The sequence below is a fragment of the Vulpes vulpes genome, chromosome 16 (genome assembly GCF_048418805.1).
Source record: "Vulpes vulpes isolate BD-2025 chromosome 16, VulVul3, whole genome shotgun sequence".
NCBI lineage: Eukaryota > Metazoa > Chordata > Mammalia > Carnivora > Canidae > Vulpes > Vulpes vulpes.
The window spans coordinates 70,996,348-71,009,734 of record NC_132795.1 but is presented as its reverse complement, the minus strand read 5'-3'; positions in this window follow the sequence as shown (position 1 = coordinate 71,009,734).

Here is a 13,387-nt window from a genome sequence, read left to right as displayed (position 1 = left end):
CCAGGATCACGCCCTGGGCTGAAGGCGCGCTAAACCGCTGGGCCACCCCGGCTGCCCTCTTACCAGTTTTTGGCTGTTGTGGATAAAGCTGCTCTAAACATTCATATACAGATTTTTGTACGGATGGAAGTTTTCATTTCTGTGGGATAAAAGTCCAACAGTGCAAATCATGGACCATATGGTAGTGGCACGTTTATTTCTATAAGAAGCTGCCGAACTGCCAAAAAAAAAAAAAAAAAAAACCAGAACAAAAACATCACAAAATGGATCATACACCTAAATGTAAAACCTAAAACTATAAATTTATAGAGGAAAACATACAGAAGGTGTTTGTGACCTTAGGTTAGGCAATAATTTTTTTAGTACAACATCAAAAGCAAGCTGCGTTAAAAGAAAATATTGAGAAATTATACATTATCAAAATTGAAAACTTTTACTTTTCAAAATATACTTTAAGACAAAGAAAAGGTAAACCACAGACTGGGAGAAAATATTTGCAAACCCGTATTTGATTAAGAACTTGGATCTAGAATAAAGAACTCTTCAAATTCAGTAATAAGACAACAAACAACCCAATATAAAATAGGACAAATACTTTAACAGATACTTTAGCAAAGATGATATACAAATGGTGCACATGATTAAGTCATCAGGGCAATGAATTAAAATCACAATGAGATACCACTACCTATAGATTAGAATTTTTTTTTAGATTAGAATTTTTAAAATTAAAATGTCTGATCATACAAAGTATTGGAGATGATGGAGAGGAACTGAAATTCTTGCACACTGCTGGTAAGAATGTAAAATGGCACAACTATTTTGTTAAACAGTTTGGCAGACTCTTTTAAAGGTAAACTTACACCTACCATGACCTAGCCATTCTGCTCCTAGGTAGAAAAGAAAGCATATGTCCATGCAGAGACTTGTCCACAAATATTTATAGCCACTTTAATTGTGATAGCCCCAGATTGGAAATACCTAAATATACATCAGTGAGTAGTTGGTTAACTGAACTGTAATATGTACATACAATGGAATACTGCTCATCTTTCAAGAAAAAATGAGTTAAAACATGGCATAACTTGGATAAACCTCGAAATAATTATGCTGAGCATAAGAAGAAAGACAAGAAAAAGAAACCCCATAATTTACGTCTATAAAATTTGAGAACAGGTAAATAATCTAAAGTGACATAAAGCTGATCATTAGTTGCTGGAGGATGAGGATGGGGAGTGACAAAAAGGAAGCAATACAAAGGACTTCAAGGAATCTTTTGGAAATAATGGATATTTCCATTATCTTGATTGTGGTGACAGTGTGACAGTTTCAAGTATGGGAACCTATATTCAAATGTATCAAATAATTCACTTTATGTACATACAGTTTCTTGCCTGTCAATTATATCTCCAAAAAAACCTGTTTCAAATTTAATTAAAAAGTTTTCCTACAAAGAAATGTTTAGGCCCAGATGTATTTGCTCGCAGATACTTCTTTTTTTTTTTTATTTTTATTTATTTATGATAGCCACAGAGAGAGAGAGAGGCAGAAACACAGGCAGAGGGAGAAGCAGGCTCCATGCACCGGGAGCCCGATGTGGGATTCGGGTCTCCAGGATCGCGCCCTGGGCCAAAGGCAGGCGCCAAACCGCTGCGCCACCCAGGGATCCCAACTCGCAGATACTTCTAAACATTAAGGAGGAAATAGCACCAATCCTATGCAAACTCTTTCAGAGAGCAGATAAAAAAGGAAATACTTTCTAATTTGTTCTATGACGCCAACATATCCTTAATACCAAAATCATGCAAAAGAAGGCGATACGAAAGAAATAAATTGCCAGCCAAATTCTTATAATGCAGAATCCTAAAAGAATTTTAGCAAACCATATCCTGCAATTTATATTATATATTTATATTTATAAAAAGTGTAACATGTCACAAAGTTAGGCTTATTCCAGTAATGATTTAGAAAAATCATTCAGTGTAATTTACCAATTATCAAAATAAGTGTGAAAAATCTGATTATTATCTGAACAGATCTATAAAAAATATTTGACCAAGTTCAACATCTATGTATTTATTAAAAAGAAAAAAAACAGGGCAGCCCCGGTGGCGCAGCGGTTTGGCGCCGCCTGCAGCCTGGGGTGTGATCCTGGAGACCTGGGATCGAGTCCCGCGTCCGGCTCCCAGCATGGAGCCTGCTTCTCCCTCTGTGTCTCTGCCTCTCTCTCTCTCTCTCTCTCTCTCTCTCTGTGTGTGTGTGTGTGTGTCTGTGAGTAAATAAATAAAATCTTAAAAAAAAGAAAAAAGAAAAAAACAGCAAACTAGAAGTAAAGGGGAACATCTTAAAAAAATAATAAAAAAATTTAAAAAAGGGGAACTTCTTAACACAATAGAGATTTACAAAAATTCTATAGTAAACATGCTTAATGATGAAATAGTGAAAGCTTTTCCTCTGTGATAGGGAGTAAAATAAGGATGTTTAGTATCACTATTTCTATTCAATATTGTACAGTATAATATAGTCAGCACAACAAGGTAAGAAAGATAAGTTTTAAGAAGTGGAAAGTAAATAATAAAACTGTTATTATTAACAGCAACATGGTTAAAACAGAAACATGAAAGACAAAAGATTCTACAAACTCTTAGAATTAATAATAATTTTAGCAAGATCACTGAATACAGGACCAATGTACAGCAACCAATTATGTTTCTATACATGAGGAAACATCACAAAATAAAACTTTAAGAAGAAAATCATTTATAATAGCATCAACAAACATCATATAACTAAAAATAAAGTAATAAGCTATATAATTCATTTGCATTGAAAATTACAAAATAGCATATAGAAAAATTAAAGAAACCTAAATAAATGGAAGGATATATCATCTTCATTTTTATACTATAAAATTGCATTTTCCTCTTCAATTCAATGAATTTAAATGGGAATGGAGAGGGCCAAGAAGAGACAAGACAATCTTGAAGAAGAAAACTTAAGTTCTTACTGAACCTTAGATGAGTTCATATAGAAGACATTACTGAGCCCAGAACCAGACCTGCACATATACTGTACCTGATTTATGATGAAGGTGACACTCCAGTTATAAAGGAAAAATGATAACTTTTTCCAAAAGTAGTGCTGAACCAACTGGATCCCACAAAGGACAACAATCCATCTTGATATCCTACCTCACACCATGCAAAGAAACTTAGGTGAATTTTAGATATGAAAGTAAAAGGTAACAATAACACTTGTAGAAGAGAACACTGGAGAATATTTTGATGACACAATGGTAGGCAAAGATTTCTTTTTTTTATCTCATTGTGGTTTTGATTTGTATTTCCCTGATGGCAAGTGATGTGGAGCATTTTCTCATGTGCTTGTTGGCCATGTGTATGTCTTCCTCTGTGAGATTTCTTTTTTTTTTTTTTCTCTGTGAGATTTCTGTTCATGTCTTTTGCCCACTTCATGATTGGATTGTTTCTTTGCTGTTGGGTTAATAAGTTCTTTATAGATCTTGGATACTAGCCCTTAATCTGATATTTCATTTGCAAATATCTTCTCCTATTCTGTAGGTTGTCTTTTAGTTTTGTAGACTGTTTCTTTTGCTGTGCAGGAGATTTTTATCTTGATTAAGTCTCAATAGTTCATTTTTGCTTTTGTTTCCCTTGCCTTTATAAATGTACCTTACGAGAAGTTGCTGTGGCTAAGTTCAAAAAGGGTGTTGATAGGCAAAGTTTTCTTAAATAGGACTGGAAAAGCACTGACCACAATGAAAACCAGCAAAATTAGACCATGTTAAACTTAAAGATTTCTGTCTATCAAGGGATACCCTTAGGAAAGTTAAATACAAGTCACCGAATAGAACATGGCATTTGCAACTCATTGCTAACAAAGAATTTGATACTCTAATCCATCGAAAAGGGAAATACAGACGCACCATGGAAAAAACGTGTGAGCAGTTATGTCACAAAAAGAATAAACAAATGTTCAATAAACACATGAAAAAGTGCTTACATCACGAGGCATCAGGTGAGTAAAAACCCAAAGCACAAGGGGATACTATTATAGATACACCAAAATGATTAAAATTAAAAAGACAAATAATACCAAGTTTGGCAAGGATGTGGAACAACTGGAATTCTCAATCACTGCTGCTCAAATGTGTTGATTTGTACGACTGTTTGGCAGTATTTACTAACACTGAATATCTTCATACCTTATGCCCCAATTCTTCCACCTCAAGGTTTATCCTGAGCAGACATGTATATACATGTCCACCGAAAGGCATGTGTAAGAATGTTTATGGCAGCACTCTTCATGATGGCCAAAAACTGAAAATAACACAAATATCCCTTGGCAGTGGAATTAAGCCATAATAAGTTGTAGTATATTCACACAACACAGTACTCTATAGCGAGTAAATATTGTAGGTTTTATAAGCCACACATTGTCTTCGCTGCATATTCACGTCATTTGTTCACAACTCTTTTTTTTTATTAAAGATTTTATTTATTTAATCAGAGAGAGAGAGAGAGAGAGAGGCACAGAGACACAACCAGAGGGATAAGCAGGCTCCAGGCAGAGAGCCTGACGTGGGACTTGATCCAGGGTCTCCAGGATCACACCCTGGGCTGCAGGCAGTGCTAAACCACTGTGCCACTGGGGCTGCCCTGTTCACAACTCTTGAGAAATGTTAAAGCCATTCTTAGCTGGTGGGCTGTACAAGAACAGTTATAGTATGCTGCAGTTGGCCATCATTGCTCTAGACCAGGAACAAGTATGTTACTGCTAAATGCAATAACATTAATGAATTTCACCAATGCAGTTTTACACGAGGGAACCCATTCACCCAAGAGTGCATACTCACAATCTAGGCAAAACCCAAAAAAACTAAGAAGTTTTGATAGTGGGGTTTTTGCAGGTAATAGCAGTAATAAAAGGGGCACAAATAGGGTTTCGAAGGGGCCAGCAATATTATTTCTTGATCTGGATGGTGGTTACACATGATTCATTCAGTGAAAATTCATTGTATTACATACTTATGATTTGTATCATTTCCTGTATATTATAATTCAAACATAATTTTACTTTAAAATATTGAAAGTTCAGTTTTCCCCTCAACAATTTAATTATTTTCTTCTCACTGCTGTTTTACACCAGCCTCTTTTCAGCTATCCTAATTAGTAAAAACTTAGCCCACGCCTAGAAGATTGTGTTGTGACTTATATCACTATAGTTATTAAATAAGAATAACAAAACAGTGATTTTCTCTGTCATGAGTGAGAGGGAAGGGGGAGATAGAGGGCAGGGGGAGGGAGGGGACAGGGGGAGAGAAAGTGAGACAGTTAGAAACAGAGAGCATAACATCTAGAGAAGTCACCCCAAGTACAGCAGGACAATGGTTTCACCATCTGGTCTGCGGTCTTGGTCCTGCTCATAACACTGATATTTCAGCAGAAGAGAATTAAGAACACAGTTAGCTAAAATATAAGAGCCTAGTTGAACATGGTTTTCTCATTTGTGCTTTATCCTAAACATGTGTAAAGATTTAGCAGCTCACCCCAGCAAGCATTTTTAATCCACATTCCAGTAATAGAGATTTCATAAATGCTTCTCAAGGATATTTTTATTTCCAGGCTTCAACAGATCCAAGTTATTTCATTCATAGGTGGCTTGGTGAAACCTTGAGATGATGACCAACACGACAGAGCAAAGGTGATTCCTCTTTAAAGGTCAGAGATAAGGGCACTTGGGTGGCTCAGTGGCTGAGCATCTACCTTTGGCTCAGATCATGATCCTGGGGTCTTAGGATCAAGTCCCGCATCAGGCTCCCCGCAGGGAGCCTGCTTCTCCATCTGCCTGTGTCTCTGCCTCTCTCTCTCTTTCTTTCTCTCATGAATAAATAAATTAAATAAATTAAATATTAAAAAAATAAAAGTCAGAGATATTGGTAAGTGTGGCAACTTATTGGGTTTTCTGATCTCAATGAGAACTTGAAGATTTAGAAGCCAAATACCAAGATAGGTGCAATGATTACAACAAACAACAGAGCTAGAACTGTTATCAGAATGTTTTCACCTGCATATATAAGAGGTAGGTCCCTTGGGTCCCTGGAAATGAAATAGACGGACAATTTCCTAGGATACTACTTGACATATATAGGTGAAAAAATTCTAGGTCTGATGAGTAGAAACCTAACGTAAGTTGCTATAGTAGAAATTCAAGGTCTCATACACAGGTCTCAGACATAGATCAGTTCACAGACCAAGAACTTCTCAATTCAAGGGGGTGACTGGGTCTCTTTGAAGAAGGATCTAGCAATATGTACACAGAAGTACAGCATACTGTGAATATTCTTCCAAGCCTTTCCCAGAGAGCTCTGAGGTCATTTTCCAGGACTATGCCCCAAGATAACCAGACTTTTCTAGGAATTTTTTAGATAGTGGTTCTGAAATGGTGCTAATCCCTGGAGAACCAAAAAGCCACAGTGGGGACATTGTGAAGTAAGTGATAGATAAAATTTTTAATCTGTCTCACTGTGAGTCCACTCTTCTTGTGGTTAATTTCCCCACCATCAGAAGTAGAGCAAGACTAGATATACTCAGTAACTAGCCAAATTTTGACATTGGTTCCCTGACCTATAAAGTGAAGATAATTATGATAGGAAGTAGAAGTCCCTGAAAATGCCCCCAACCCCATCATTAAGAAAGTAAACTAAGGGATTGCTACGTCTCTGGGAACTGCAGAGATTAATGCTGCTATCAAAGATCTGACACACGCGGGGGTGGAGACTCCAGCCATATCTCTATTTAAATCACCTGGTGAAACAGCCTGACAGCTCCTGGAGAATAACTGAGATGATCACAAACCTAACCAGATGGCGATGATGATCACAGCTGTGGTTAGGGTTGTGGTATAATTACTAAAACAAATCAACATGGTCCCTAATATCTGGTATGTAGCTATAGTCCAGAAAATCCTTTTCTCATTCACATCAACAGGATAATCAGAAGCAGTTGCATATACAGAATAGTCTATCACTGTCCTGCCTGAGTTATGTCAGGTCTCCCAATTCCCATCAAAATATAATCCCTGAGAGGACTGTTGCGGATATCAATTATTTCCCACAAAATAAAATATAGCAAAGAAGCTAAGAGGCAAAGAGGGTAAAGTCTTTTAGATATTTCCCATTGTCCCTTCAGATCCACTCTCCACCCTTCTCCTCCCTACTCTGTGCCTATATGGAGTATACAAACAGATATACTTGTCTTCTGCCTTTTGGTTGATTTGGCCAATGGCAGGCACCAGCAAAGGATCAGAGGATGGGAGAAAAATAAGGTGGAGGTATTTTTCTGCCATTCTGGATTGTCTTGGGTTAGTTGCATCCCTCCATGGAAGGCCACAGTTTATCAGGCAGCCATCTCCTTATACCGCTACTCTCTCTGAGTTCTACTCTCTCTGAATTCTACTCAGGCTTAACGGGTGGTAATCACTGTTTCTAGTGATGAGGACTACTCTCTTGTTGCTTTCTCTACACTCTGCCTATACTTTTATAAGTAGCTTTTCTTAAACTTTTTTTTTTTTTTTTGGTATAGTTAACACACGATGTTACATTAGCTTCAGGTGCACCACTCAGTGATTTGACAAGTTCATACATGATGCCATATTCACCACAAGTATAACCACTATCTGTTCCCATTACATTGCTATCACAATATCACTGACCGCACTCCTCGTGTTCTGCTCTTCATTCCTATGACCTACTCTTTTCATAACTGGAGGTCTGCACACCCCTTCAGCTATCCTTCCCAATCCTCTAATCATCCTCCTGGCAACCATCAGTTTGTTTTCTGTATTTATAGTTCTGGTTCTGCTTTCTGTTTATTCATTTTTTCAGATTTCATTTATGAGTGAAATCATACAGGATTTGTCTTTCTCAATCTTATTTCACTTAGCATAATACCCTCTAGGTCCATCCATGTTATCCCAAACGGCACAATTTCATCCTTTTTATGGCTATGTAATATTCCATTGTGTGAATATTTGTGTGTGTGTGTGTGTGTGTGTGTGTGTGTGTGTACCATGTTTGCCTTATCTATTCATCTGTTGTCTGACACTTAGGTTGCTTCCTAAGTACAGCTATTGTAAATAATGCTGCAATAAATATAGGAGTGCATATATTTTTTTGAGCTACTATTTTTGTTTTTCCTGGGTAAATACCCAGTAGTGGAATTACTGGATCATATGGTATTTCTATTCTTAATTTCTTGAGGAGCTTCTATACTATTTTCCATAGTGGCTGTACCAATTTACATTCCCACCAATAGTGCTTGAAGGTTCCTTTCATTCCACATTCTTGCCAACACTTGTTTCTTATCTTCTTGATTTTGGCCATTCTTTTTTTTTTAATTTTATTTATTTATTTGATAGAGGGAGAGAGCATGAGTGGATAGAGGGGCAGAGGAAGAGGGAGAAGGACAAGTAGACTTCCCATTGAGCACACAGCATGATGCATGACTTGATCCCAGGATTGTGAGATCATGACCTGAGCTAAAGTCAGATGCTCAACCAACTGACCCACCCAGGCACCCCTTGATTTTAGCCATTCTAACAGGTGTAAGGTGATATTTCACCATGGTTTTGATTTGCATTTCTCTGATGATGAGTAATGTTAACCATCTTTTCATGTATCTCTTGGCCATATGTATGCCTTCTTTGGAACAATGTCTATTCAGGTCCTCTTCCCCTTTTTAAAATCAGATTGTTTGGGGTTTCTTGGTGTTAGTTGTACAAGTTCTTTCTATATTTTAGGTACTAATCCTTTATTAGATATATCATTTGCAAATATCTTCTCCCATGCAGTAGGTTGTCTTTTCATTTTCTTGATCATTTCCTTTGCTGTGCTGTACAAAACTTCTTATTTTGATGCATTCCCAATAGTTTATTTTTGCTTTTGTTTCCCTTGCCTTAAAAGACCTATCTAGAAAAATGTTGCTAAGGCTGATGTCAGAGAAATTACTGCCTGTGTTCTTTTCTAGGATTTTTACAGTTTCAGGTCTCATGTTTTGGTCTTTAATCCATCTTGAGTTTACTTTTGTGTATGTTATTAGAAAGTCGAGTTTCATTCTTTTACATGTAGCTGTCCAGGTTTTCCCAGCACCATGTATTGAAAAGACTATCTTTTCCACTGTATGTTCTTTCCTTCTTTGTCATAGATTAATGGACTGTATAAATGTGGTTTTTTTTCTGGGGTCTGTATTCTGGCCCATTGATCTTTGTGTCTGTTTTTGTGCCTAGTACCATACAACTTTAATTGCTACAGCTTTAGTATATCTTGAAATCTTGAGTTGTGATATCTCCAGTCTGTTCCCCTTTCTCAGGATTGCTTTGGCTATATGGGGTCTTCTGTGGTTCCATTAAAATGTTAGCATCACTGTCCTAGTTTTATGAAAAATGCTGTTGGTATTTTGATAGGGACTGAATTGAATCTGTAGATTGTTTTGGGTAATATGGACATTTTGACAATATTAGTTGAGCATGGACTATCTTTCCATTTGCTTGTGTCATCTTCAATCTCTTTCATCACTGTTTTATAGTTTTCTGAGTATAGGTCTTTCACTTTCTTGGTTAAGTTTATTCCTAGGTATTCTATTCTCTTTGGTGCAATTACAAATATGGGGTTTTTAAAAAATTTCTCTCTCTGTAACTTTGTTGTTAGTGTATGGGAATGCTACCGATTTCTCAGTATTAATTTTGTACCCTGCCACTTTACTGAACTCATTTGTTACTTCCAGTAGTTTTTGGTAGAATCTTTAGGATTTTCTATATATAACAAACATCAATGTCATTGGCAAATAGTGATAGTTTAACTTTTCTTTGCCAACATGGATGGCTCATTTCTTTTTCTTGTCTGATTGCCACAGGTAAGACTTCCAGGACTATGCTGAACAAAAGTGGCAAGCATGGACATTCTTGTTCCTGAACTTAGACGGAAAGCTCTCAGTTTTTCACTACAAGTGTTTTGTTTTGTTTTGTTTTGTTTTGTTTTGTTTTTTGTTAAACTGCCTAACTATCATGTGCTGTGTCCTGACTAATAGATTGATAGTTTCCAGCCCTAATCTGGGGATGTTTGGGCCTGAGATAAAGTAGATGGGGGCTGCAGCCATAAATGCCATTGCCATTCTGTATGTCCCCCTCCTTTCTTTCCAATCAGATAAGGATTTGGAGAACCAGAAATATCTACCCAATCTGTATACCCCCCACCTCCCATCTGGTCTAGAGCTTCTTTTTGTGGCTCTCTCCTTCCTGATTTCCCTCTATAGTTGGTGTCTTGCCCTGAAATAGCCTACCTAGCTATTAGACCCTGGCTACCTTTCACCATGTTCATCCCCATGGCTTAAGGTCCTCAAATCTCCTTCTCTAGATACCATGGCACGTCTATAGGAGCCAGGACTCAGTTTTCCTCTGCTTTCCCTCAGCTGCCTTATTGGCCACTTAGAACTAATCATTTCTAAAATCAGAGTCAGTGTACCCAGGCCTACATGATGCCTGACTGCCAACTGTACTTTCTGAACTACATCAGCTTTCATTCCTTCTACTTGCAGTACATATTACTTGGCCTCTACCTAGCCATAAATATTTCCCATTTGAGCTGCCCCAGAGCACACATCCTCACTCCAAGGCCAGGCAATTTGACAGCATTACATGAAATGCCTTGCCTGTAGAAGTTCCTCATTAAATGAAATGACATGTCAGAAAGCATTTTGTAAACAATAAAGTGCTACAGACAATGAAATTGTGATTACCTGTTGACCAAAGTCAATGACCAGCATGTATACAAAAGTTTGGATATTTGCAATAGTCTTTTACATAATTGATATTTGTAAAGTGACAGTGAAGAAAAGCACATATAATTTCCTTTTGTGTCAGGTTTTTTTCCTTCCTAAGATTCATTAGGAAAAGATCTGCCTTTACATACATATGGAAATGGTAAAAATATTCTGCTATGCTCTCTGAGAATGAGCTGGTGTCCGCAGCACACTAGGAATGCAGTATACAATTTAGTGTGTGGATGTATGTAGGCATGTGTGTGTGTGTGTGTATATATATATATATGTATACATATATGCATGTGATGTGTGTATGTGCATGTGATATGTGTATGTGTGCAAATAGTGTGTGTGTGTGTGTGTGTGCGTGTGAAAGAAGAGGCAGCTAGAGCCCTAGAACAAAGATGTAAGACAGCAGGTTAAGGAGTAAGCTTTGGCAGAAAGGCTGTTAGGAACCTAACTGATGCTTTTCTCCAAGCAGGATGAAACAAATGCAGCCAAACAATATGGAAAGGTAGAGTCAAGAAGAAAAAACATCACATTCTTAGGTCTCAAAGAAGACAATATTGAATGACATACAGACTATAATAGTTAAGGAATTACATGAAGGCTTAATGAGTACTTAGGAGTTGTTTATTTTAACACTTGCTATATTTGGTGGTAATTCAGGGCTTATGAAAAGAGACATAAGAATAATAATGATAATGATAATCAATATGTATTAACCACTGACTATGTACCAGGTGCTGTTCTAAGCCTCCTACATGTATTAGTTCACTTAATTCAGATAGCAACCCTCTGAAATATGCTCTATTATCCCCGCTTTGCAGATAAAGAAACTGGGGCACAAAGGGTTTGAATGGTAACTAGCCAGTATTCATACAGCCAGTAAGTGTTAGAGCCAAGATTCAAGTCCCTGTTGCCTGACTTTAGAGTCATTGGGGTTTCCATGCTAAGTTGACTCACAGAGGGTTTTCTCAATACATTTATTTCTGGAAATAAAGGTAAAGGAATGAACTGTTAGATTTTTGTTATCCAGGTCTGAATAAACTTAATTGTTTGTATTATACTATCCTAAATCAGCTACTCTGATATTAAATAAAATTAGAGTGACCAACTACCTCAGTTTGACCAGGATCAGATACTGGGAACATCCCAGGATGTTTTTCACTGGGAAAACCAGGATGGAAAAAAAAAAGAAAGAAAGAAAAAGAAAAAAGAAAACCAGGATGGCTGGTCATCCTAAAAGGAATCCTATTTAAAATGAATAAATTTACCTCTATGGACTTCTTCCAGTTTGTTTTGGCAACAAAATCATCACCAGAGTAATTTCTACATTTTGTCTCTGCCATTAATTAATAACTATCATATAGTAAAATGGCCCTCATTGATTTTTCATTAAGCAGTGGCTCCCATCCTGAGATGGTTTTGTTTTAATGTTGAGTAGAGAGTGTAGGCAAGCAGATCCCCAAGGTCTCTAACCCATGCAGGCACAGCTGGGCAGATGGAGAGTTCTCCCATGGAAGAGAGAGGTCTTTAGGAATGGCAGACATTGTCCAGAAGGTCCAACCTCTCTGGCCCCACAGGAGCTTCCCCTGTGGCTCTCTCAATACAGGCCTGGCAGAGGACAGATGGGTCAAGGCCCAGAGGATGCCCACATGCACCACCTGTATCTGTGAGACAATGCACACTGGGCTAGCCTTTCTGTTCTGCAAGCCACTCAAAAATTCAGTGCCAGGTACACAGCGCCTTTCATTTCTTTTTAGTAATTGGTCCATTGTCAATGTCTTTCTCACCTCTTCACAGTCTGGCTTCAGAGGGTATTTCCCATTGTGCCTTTAGCTTTCTTTGTCACTTGGCTTCCTGCCATCCGCTAGAATCTTTTCCTTGAGTGACTGGGGACAGGCACATTTATGCCAGCCTCTCTAGTGAGATCTTACTGCCTTAGCCCAGCACACTGTCTCATGTTCAATGTCTCAGCTGGAAGAAAAGTCCCACTTGCTGGCTTGTTCCATTTTATCAGACCAGGCAACAGTCAAAGTGAAGTGACAAGTGCTGGAGGGTGCTCATTTCCTAAACCTCAATTTACACCCACTAATGATCTGCAATATCTGGGCTGAGGCATGTAGATTTGCAGAGATAAACCCTAATGGCTGCTAATTTCAAGTGGCATCAACAAAGTCACTCAGGCAGAAAGAGCGTATGCAGGTGGCATGAATTGTATGTACAGTCTATAACTAGGATGCTTTTGAACTCAATTGCTTAAAAGTGAAAAATAAACAATTGAGAAATGAATAACCTGGGATTTGGGATCATTTGTGTAAAATTCTATTTGCATAAAAAGAACCTATGTACCAGAACCAGAAACTCTGGTCATTATGGCTGACTAAATCATCCCAAGTGGTGATCACTAAAATGGAACTCTGCATAATTTCCTGACATTTCCATGTCTCTTCTACATAAGAAATCGGTTCTGAAATCCAAACAACTCAGAAAAAAGGTTATAAATATGAAACTAAGTATTATTTTCTCCCTATCCCTAAAGATAAAGT